Source organism: Lactuca serriola, chromosome 8 (assembly GCF_051521515.1).
Source record: "Lactuca serriola cultivar US96UC23 chromosome 8, Lser_US96UC23_V15, whole genome shotgun sequence".
NCBI classification, from domain to species: domain Eukaryota; kingdom Viridiplantae; phylum Streptophyta; class Magnoliopsida; order Asterales; family Asteraceae; genus Lactuca; species Lactuca serriola.
This window is the reverse complement of record NC_136415.1, coordinates 176,306,467-176,315,610: the sequence shown is the minus strand read 5'-3', so window position 1 is coordinate 176,315,610 and position 9,144 is coordinate 176,306,467.

Below are 9,144 nucleotides of genomic sequence, written 5' to 3'. Positions count from 1 at the left end.
TAGATTATCGATCGCTTCACGACGAGCGTAAGCTCATAGTCATATACTTCCATGTGTGATAGTGAAGAATAAACCCTACTCCACATCCCACAAAGTGTCGTATGAATCTTTTAGTTAGTGAAATATTAATAAATCATGTAACACTATTCATTGTATAATCCATGAACTATTTGTAAGCATAATACGACTCATCAAGTACCAAATCAAACAAAGATTTCTTCCTCTATCCAACTAACACTGTTTGAGGAAGTTTTTTGGGTGGAGACAACTCATGAAACTCTTTTACAGTTCATTAGATGATTGATAAGTTTTGACTGATTTGGAGATTATCCCTATTGGATATGAGTATCTAATCTTTTTCCCAATTGATTCTTATCTTCTCTTTATGAGATCTCTAAATGCCAGAAAGGTTCTAGACTTATGTGTATTCAAATAAACATGTTCATACGAAGTTAGTCTTACCATGTATCGTGGTTAATATGAATAGTCCATTAGTATGAAATAATTCCAACAGATATCACATCATTAAGTGATGTATTCATCATCTATTTTGATAAACAAGATTTGAAACGTCCCATTTTCACAACCAAAAATTTTCATTTTATTAAAGTAAAACTTCCCAACTATAAATCCGTTATTACGAAAACATTTATTCCAAAAATACATTTATTAAAAATCAGAGTATTATAGTAAATGCAGAATCCTCAATGTTGCTGATGAGTATGTACAATCTCGCATTTTCCTTCCCACGAACACCGAGAAAACTTGAAAAAAACATAAAAAATTAGGTAAGCACAAATCTTAGTGAGTTTCCCCTAAAATACCCCATACGATAAACATACAAGCATGCATAAAGGCTCACAATCATCAGACTGGAATGCCCAGGCCCAACCAGTCATCATATGGGAATGCCAACATGCAACGGGTCCAATCAGTCATCAGACTAGAATACCCACGGTTTGTTGGCCTACTGCTTCAACTCAACCACTGTTCCCATGCCTCCGTGCCTACGACTTACAGCCAGCCCGCACTGGGTATCTTGGCCTACAACACAAAGCAGAACCGCCTCAACCCACTACTACCATATGTCGATATCTTAACAATCAAGGATCAAGTAAGCACATAAAACATGCAAACATCAATTTTACAACTTACTACTGCCTACTAGTCCTCTCACAAGTAACTAAATGTGAGATAGCCACCATACAAATGATCCTACTCTGGAGCCACAACCAAACAAGGAACATATAAGAAAGCCTAGATTAAGAGTTCCCAGGCTATCCTACATGACCACATACAACCCTTAGGGTACTCCACTAGATGATAACCAGTCTACTAGCACTCTATCCAGCATGCCACTACTACAACATCCTATCATATAAGGATATATACACAGATCTAGTAGATCACTATAGTACTGGAACATCCTATATACGAGAATACAGATCAAAAGATCATCACAACGTTACAACATCCTATATACCAGGATACATAATCTAGTGGTCCGGTATTGGTGCCTTCGACCCACATATATAGTGAGGAAAACTCACCTTATAGTCTGACAAAATAGCTGAACAATACATTGATCCAAAAACCAACTCTAGAGGTCATATATACAACAAATATTGACAAAATCTCAAACTATAGCTCAAAATACCCAAAATGCCCTTAATTCAAACTTGGTCAATGGTCAAAGTCAAACTGACTGAGTACGCTAAGCGTACTTAGTAACTACCCCCAATATAATACATCATTGGCCAAAACACAAGACCTTGACCAGGTACGCGCATCGTACCCCTTGGTACGTCCAATGTACTACGTCTGGACACTCTCCTTCTCATTAACTGCTTATTCCTTAAGGCCTTTCCATTTAAACTCAGATCTAGACTCAAAACATCGAGTTAAGTCATAAAGTTTCCACCTGTATGACTTTCCATGGCTAGAAAAGGTCCAAAAAGCTAAAACCCAAACTTATTAATCCATTAAGACATCATAAATCTTGCATGGAAGGGATAAAAGGACCAATATCACATTTTTATGGTTCCTAATAGCTCCATAATGGATAAAGTTTCTAACTTTATCCATTAGGATGGTGCAAACAACCAAGATCTAGTCTTTAAGTGTCAAAGGGACCAAAAGTGTATCTTTCTCAACTTCATCTATTAAATCCAAGTCTCCAACCTTCAGATTTGAATCAATATGATGTTTAGGTGGATAAAGTTTCCAACTTTATTCATAAAAAGGTCACGCTTTGAAGATCTAAAGTTTATGCACTAAAGTGACCTAAAGCTCATAACACCCAAAACTAGCTAGATCTAACAAATGAATCATCAAGATTCAAACTTTACATCCAGAAGAAAGTTCAAGTTGAACAAGGTCTGGATCTATAAGCTCCAATGCAACCAACACTTCTCCAATGAGCTCCTTCTTCTCCAAGATGCACCAAGAACACTATGAAGCACTCAAAAACTCAAGGATCTCACAAATAGGACTAGGGTTTCGTTATTAGTGTTAGAGAGGATGGAGGCTGAAGGTAATGAAGGTTTGAAATGAGTTAAGGTCCTTAAATAGGATCCAAGACCCAAATATTAGGTTTTGCATCATGATTGCATACGCCCGGTGTACTCCTGGTACGCCTAATGTACCAAGTTGAACCTCCGCGATTAGCCGTGCCTAACATACACCCTGTACACCCAACATACTCACCTTAACCCAAAACCTTCCTAATTGCTAATGATCACATCTTCTTTGTTCTAACTCTGTTTTCGACGATCTTTATATCCACATAAAGGTATTGAAGAGCCCCACAATATTTTCTAGATATCTTCGACTAAAAACTTCTCGAACAAAAATCCATATTTCATGCAAGAACCCGACCTATGACTTTCCACCTTCTACCCTTCGGCCCAATACACAGTTCATGGGTTAAATCTCTTAACCATCATTACCTCCTTCCAAATGGTCTAACTTTACCTCCTTATGGCCTGAAGACTTTACACAATCGACTTCCAGCCCATAACCCTAAAATCAGAAATGACAAGAAACAAGATGTTAGAATTCTCCCCCACTTAAATTTGATTTTGTCCTCAAAATCGGTTCTCACTCCCACTTCTCGATAATTTTGCCAGGCCAGAAATTTTTGTGATACCACACGGCCTGAAGAAAATGTCTTCACACAACTTCCTTAAAATATGACGAAAAGAACCTCTTCCCTACTCAGAGTCTGACACAACCCTCACATAAACTAAATTGACTGAAAATCTGCAGATTTGATTGAATCAAAACCTTCTTGGCCAAACACCGTTATGCTAATCCTGCATATAAGTGCACCACTACAACAAAAACTAACTGATCGCATACTAAACTATACCAAACTCATGCTCGGCTCTGATAGCCCAACTTAGCTATGTATTGACAACACTCAGGCTTACCCTGATCCACTAAACGACAAAAACAATCATGATTACCCCCGATCTACTAACTAACAACAACACTTGGGCTTAACAAGACGTACATTGATCCCAACAAGACTTAGCTGACCCTATTAGCCCTTTAGGCCGTGACTTAGACTTACAAGCCCCAATACGACAAGGAAGTCCTCATCACATCCCTCAAATTGGGCTCCTAACACCCTGGAGTCTAACACACAAGCACGCCCTACATATTTCTATTACAACTAAAACTGATACAACTCGAGGGAAAACTATAAGCTGACGGTGAACCTGATCCCGAACTGAAAAATTTAACAGTTGCGTGGAAGTCTTAAGCTTGGAGAAATCCTGATTGGGAACTGAACCTTGGTATAGGGTCTTCCCACAACGAGGTTCCATTCTCCCCTACTGAAGTATGCTAGAACCTGAAAACTTCACAACCCTTGATACCCAATCCAACTTGCACTCTACTACTTTACCCCAACCACTGATATCGAGATACACAAGAGACTCGAAATCCACACCACATGTTACGCTTGGTTCAAGTATGAACTTAATCTAATTATTTTTAAATATTGGAAGGAATTCGACGAGTTGGGGGCTCCAAATTGAAGAGTAGAAAGCTTTCCATCCGCGTAGATTGAGGGAGCTACTCGACGAGTTGGGGAGCCCCAACTCGACGAGTAGACGCTGGAAAGGAACACTCTAATTATTAGGGTTTGTACCCTATTTAAAGGCATTAAGCCTTATTTTTAGCCTCCTTTATCGCCCCTTTGTACAGAGAAACCCTAGTTCATGCTTTTCCTACCATTTTGAGTGCGTGAGAGCTTAAAGAGTGCATTTTTGGTGTTTGTTTGAAGAAGGCTTGAAGTAGGAGGCGTATAGCTGAAGGGAGAGGTTGTTGATCCGGTGTCTTCGTTGTTGTGGTAGCCATATTGAGGTATAAATTTGATACCTTGGCCATTTATTTACTAGATCTATTGATGTGGGAGTTTATGGTCGTTATTAGCTCATTTTGGGACCATTATTTGATTTGAGCATGTCATGAAGCTATGAATTCAGATTTGGACATCTCATGGCCTGTTTTGACTTAAAGTTTCCATCTTTATCAAGTCATGGTCTTCCTTCATGCCCTAAATCCCTTAAGAAGATATTATTGAGTGTTTTAGTCCCCTTAATGCCATGCATGAAGTAAATTTAGCAACTTTACGTGGTATCATCAACATAGGGGATCCAATCTATAGTTTGGGGCTTTGGACTCACTGGAAAAGTGGCTGAATGTGTTAAGACTAGTAAAAGTCGACGAGTTGCCCTGCCAACTTGGCGAGTTAACTTAGGTTTCCCCGATCCTCTGGACATTATGCAAACTCGATGAGTTATCTTGTGAACTCGGCGAGTTGGCTAGGATTTTTCCCGGTTTTCTGAGAACTAAAGAAACTCGACGAGTCAGCAAGTGAACTCGATGAGTTGGGTCAACATGGAAATTTGACCTTGACTGTTGAATTTGACTTTAACCATGGTTGACCAAATTTAACCTTAAGTCTATCTTTGGTATTCGGGATTTTTATGAAGTTAGCCGCATGGTGGTTGTTGGCAGTTGATTTTGGAGCTATGAGTTGGGATTTGATCTTACCAGTTCGGCATTCCTTGAGAGGTGAGCCTCTTCACCATACCAATGGGTCGAAGGCACCAAAGACGGCCTATTATGTGATATGTGATATACTAGTTGTTATGTGATACGTGATATATGATAGTAGTATCTGTGGTATTTGCATGGAAGACCTCAGGGGGTTCCCGAGGCAGTCAGATATCAGACCATGTGGGGGTTCCCATGGCATTCCAGGCTAAGACCATGTGGGGGTTCCCATGGCACCGGTGTAAGACCATAGAGGGTTTCCATTTCATCCTTATATGTTTGTAAGACCATGTAGGGGTTCCTATGGCAATGGGATAAGACCATTTAGGTGTTCCCATGGCACCCGGTGTAAGACCTTAGAGGGTTTCCATGGCATCCTTATTTGATTGTATGCATGGATTATGTGGTATATGTAGTTGATATAGCCAATATGGGTTATGTGATTATGTGGATTATGTGGGGTATGCTCTGGGGAGCTTACTTAGCATTAGCTTACAGTTTGTTGGTTGTTTCAGGTACTTCATGATCTAAGGGCAAGAACCTGGCGTGATGATGTGACATACACTCTCTGGCATTTTATTTGGGACACTATGATATTATTAATAATTTATTTGATGTTATGGATTTTGAAAACAAATGTGAATGGAAATTTTATATCTTATGGAAATGATTTGATCATTTAAAATGAAAATTTTCATTGGAAATTTGGGTTGTTACACCACATTAACAAATTCGAACATGCATGAAACAAAGGGAAAGGATGATTAATTTATTCATAAAAAATCAAATAAAATAGAGTTAAATAAGATAATCCCATTCAACTGATCATCAAGTTTATAACTGAACTTTAAAAACATAATTAGAAAATACATATAAATACCAACACTACAACATTCGACTAAATAGTAGAACTGATAACTTAAACCTCGACATCCGAAACTCTCGCTGTCCCATGACGATCATCAGGTAACTGCCAAGCTAGGGGTGTAGGGTCCAACATCTCACCAAAAATGAGAAATGGACAATGACCTCTAATGTGGACTTCCTAGCCATAATGGAAACAAATCCACGAACTACGCCTACAATCCCTACCCAAATGACCCTCGCCACAATGGAAACAAAACACATTTGCTCACTTCCAAAGCAAAAAGTGTAGCACTCAGTGCACTACCCTCTGTCTCGTCTGCACCAATAGAAGATGACCACTAGTGGTGCATGATCAACTAATGGGACTCCTCCACATCCTGTCGGCCTAGACGGGACAAGGGATACTGTTGGGATTATGTGTTGAGCATGATAGGTATAGAAGGGATCCTTCCCCTTTAGAGGAAGGGACTGTCTCTTCCCTGAAAAAAACCTATTCTCCATATACCCATATACACTCATACTAACTAGACCATCAGAGCTTCGTCTCAGGACCTCCCCTCAGATGTCGACTGATGTCACTTCTTCATTGTTTTGATTTCAGGGCTTAACCTTGACGGAACTTTCACGAGATGGCGTTAAGCCCAGGGCACATATCACAACATTTGGCGCCATCCGGTTGTGTACTTAGAGTTAGAAAACCTTAACACGACACTAGACGTTGAAGATAATGGGGAAAGGACATGTAACACCCAACATAGGAGAAATAAGTCCGGTCAGATCCATGCCATCACTCATGGGACATAAACATCTACACCAGAAGGATAAGCCTCCACCCAAATGCTAGCTGCATAATTACCAAACTCCATGATGGATACCACAGTGGTGTCCATAACCGCCTTATGGTGATCACCACCCATCGCAACAAAGCATCTGGTCACAACCATGACCACAATGACATAGATAATGGTGACCCAGTAGTTACAACCACTGACTTCTTAGTCACAACCACCAACTTGTCAGCCACAATCGCTCTCCCAACAAGTGGGGACAAATACTTGGTCTCTAGGTACCATACTATCCTCTACGTAGCACTCAATGGTGAACTATTAGTTCTCTCCCATGGATGGGATGTCACATATACCACTCTTCGCACAACAACCGCCGATGTTCAACCCCTACATCCAACAACTGTAGGGATCCATTCCCCAAATGCCACCATCGCAAGGGTCTAACCCCCACATGATGTACGCATAAGAATCTAATCCTTACTCAATATTGGTGAAACAACTCAACTCCCATGCACAAATTTCGTTGGGATTGAATATGTACACGCTCTAGCAGCCGAGATCAAGCTCACACTTGCAGCAGAATACAAATATGAGCTAACAATGACAACCGTACATATCGCCGACAAACATGTACAATCAGGTGTACAGGTTTCCATATTACGCTCGAAGATTCATGATGTGTGATAGATTTCCATACCTACAAATGGAAAACCCGATAAGGAGCACTAATTCCACTCTTTTCCAGGAGCTCTTACACTATGAGATCCCGCACTCGGCGATGATATCGAACTTCCCAACATATAATGGCACAACCGATACAGATGAACACAACTGAGAATGGCTAAACGGTTCACCTACACATACTTCCCAGTTACACTATCGGGGAATACAGGAAAATGGTTCCAGGCTCTACGACCCGGTAGCATCTCAAGCTTTGAGTAGCTGAGGTATATTTTCCTCAATAATTTCATGTAGTTAAGGAAGAGTAAGGTAGACGCGAACTCAATGATGGGGTGCAAACAAAAGGAGGGGGAGTCAGTAAGAGTGTATTATGATAGATTCATGCTAGCCATGCTAAACGTATCAGGCCATGAGGAATTCCTTGTCACTGGCATCTTTTCCCAAGGCTTATTCCTTGTCCCTTTATCGAAGAAAATGCAAGGGACGGTATCCCAATCAAGGGATGGGATCAAGTACATAGTTGAGAAATACCTCAGGAAAATTGAAGGTGAAGATAGAAAAGAAGCCAAACTAAAAGTTTTCGCAAATGCATACATAAAAATAGAAGAAGCAGCTTCTCACTCCAATAATGGCCATCGGGAGTGCCAGGACGAAGGGCATGACAAGCAAAACCACCATTTGCGACACTCATTCTAGAGATATTGTCCATTCAGCAAAGACGAGCACCAATATCATCGAACTGAAATACATACTATCGAGAAAACACCACCAAAGGTAGAAAAAGAAAAGGTCAAGTACCGCGAGTATCATAAAAGTAAAACTCACGACACTGGCGAGAGTACAGTGTTGAAGAAGGAAATTAAAGAAAAACAGTTAAAGGAAAAATTCTCTAATATTGCAAAGGACTCAAGATCTAAGTTCGATGCCAACCAAAAGAAGCCCGAGCTTAAAAAGACTTTGGCAAGCATCAAGACAAAAATGGTGACATCTTCACCATCAGCAGGACCCACAAGAGAAGTGAATCTCATGAAACATAGGACAACATTGGGGTGTTACCCAAAAATGTACTCAACATCAAATTTTCTATATAAGACCTAAGGCCACCCAATTGGGACCCTAGAAACCTACTCTTGGTTATTGCTACATACACCATACAAGAATTTATCGTGTTTACATTGCTTCAGGAAGCTTCCTACCTCCTGGAAGGAAGGTTTAAAACCTACGACATGTGATTCAATTGTAGGCTTCATTGGGCATAGTCTATGGCCATTAGGCACCATACATATGCCACACACATTACTTAGTCATGATGGGAAAGATAAGATCTCATGAATGATTAAGTTCTCAATGGTACATCTTCTAGTAGAGCACAACATTTTGCTCGGGCCACTGATAGTTTTCTAGCTTCAGGCCATACTATTAACAATCCACATTATCATCAATTTTAGTACACGATCCGGTTCAGCCACAATTGTTGCTTCTAACTCATGGGTACACCAATTCCATCGAGTCATTGCCGCACCAAAGTTGGCACAAGCCTAGAAAAATCAAAGAAAGATTATGTAACCCTCGTGTTTCTAGGCTAAGCATTATTATAATGAGGTAATAGTTAGGGTCAACCATTGTAACCTATTTTGAAGTAATGAAGAGAAATTATTTGAGTATTATGTAAATTATGTGATTTTATATGCATTATACTTGCTATTAATGATGTAATAAAATAATAATAAAAATAAGCGTA